The sequence below is a fragment of the Psammomys obesus genome, unplaced genomic scaffold (assembly GCF_907164565.1).
Source record: "Psammomys obesus unplaced genomic scaffold, mPsaObe1.curated_primary_1811, whole genome shotgun sequence".
Taxonomy (NCBI): Eukaryota; Metazoa; Chordata; class Mammalia; order Rodentia; family Muridae; genus Psammomys; species Psammomys obesus.
Genome location: NW_026585689.1, coordinates 15,957,696 through 15,959,061, shown reverse-complemented (window position 1 = coordinate 15,959,061; position 1,366 = coordinate 15,957,696). Strand labels below are relative to the sequence as shown.

Here is a 1,366-nt window from a genome sequence, read left to right as displayed (position 1 = left end):
CCTGCATTTTAGAACAGTGTTCATCCTTTTATTAACTTCTTGTGCCTCTTACGGAATAGCTTTCAAGGAGCAGAAGAGGCAAGCAAACCTCACCTTTCTTCAAGCTCCTGTGACCTATCACCAAGGAGGATTTGGACTACGACCATTTCTATAAGTGGTACCGTCTGGCAAGCACATGTATGGTTTGGCTGCTGTCCCAGAAGACAACAGTCCACATGCTTCAGGTCCTTGGCAGCCATGTGAAGTCTTTCTCTCCCCTTATGCCGCTCAGCTTCTCATGTGTCTTGTGGGGAGTTTGCAAGGGTGACTTGGAATGACAGAGCTGCACTGGCGCAATCCAGAGCACACCTCTCCTGTAGCTTGTTCTCTCCCACTAGAGTCAATGGTGGATGCCAGGTTTGTCTAGTGGCCTGCCAGCTGCTGGCCTCCAGCTCTCACCCTGGCCTCATCTCAGGGCAAAGCAATAAACATGATAGCTATCATCCGAGGCCCACACTGTGGGTGATCTGGCATTACCACCTTGAGATCATGGCACACACTGCTGTCCACATCATCCAGGATCATCCACTCCTGGGCCATGTTGTCTTTGATGACAATCCTGCCATTGAGGCATAAGCCCCACTTGCAGCACTGTAGAAAGTCAGCCAGATGCTGATCCATCAGGTGGCCTTTCAACTGCTTGATCCAGATCACATCATAGGAGCTGAGCCCTAGACTAAAGTTCTGCAAGCCACAGCAGAAGTAATTCCACACTCTCTTGGCCTTTTCCAGGTAGGTCTTCACTTTGGCTAGAAAGTTCTCTGTCACTTCCACCATGCCCTCTACCCTGAAGAGTGGCAGGAACTGCTTGGTGATCCTTCCAATGCCAGCACTACAGTGGAGGGCATGGGAAGTCCTAGTCTTGTTTGGCGCTTCCATTAAAAAACTCTGTAGAAACTTCCAGATGTTGAGGTCAATATTAAAGATGTGACCATACTCTCAAGCATGTCCTCCACTGTGGGCAGGATCTGCTTCCAGTAGGTCCTGACCTTTGAATAAAACTGTTTCACATCTTCAGTCACCTCATTTGTCATGATAGCACCAGCCATACTGTCACTAGCCATAGCTCTGCACTTCTGTGTTGGTGCTCCAGGGACCCATGAGACAAGGATGAGTTGAGAGGAGGTTGGCCAGGACTATTGCCCAGGGCAGGATCTCAAGAATCTCCCTTTTTATCCCTTCATCATATCATCATTGGGCTAATATACTAGCATTCCATTGATATTTTACATTTTCAATCACTACATCCTAAGCATCTCTGCTAAATCCATCTCCTGAAAGTCAAGTTGAGTCTATGACCTTTTATTTGGTTCTTGTCATAGCACTA

At 47.7% G+C, this 1,366-nt stretch overlaps 1 pseudogene; it reads right to left on the bottom strand.

Moving 5' to 3' along the window:
- Positions 1-450: 450 nt before the first annotated feature.
- Positions 451-1,073, bottom strand: LOC129666275 (N-terminal Xaa-Pro-Lys N-methyltransferase 1-like; annotated as a pseudogene).
- Positions 1,074-1,366: the final 293 nt, after the last annotated feature.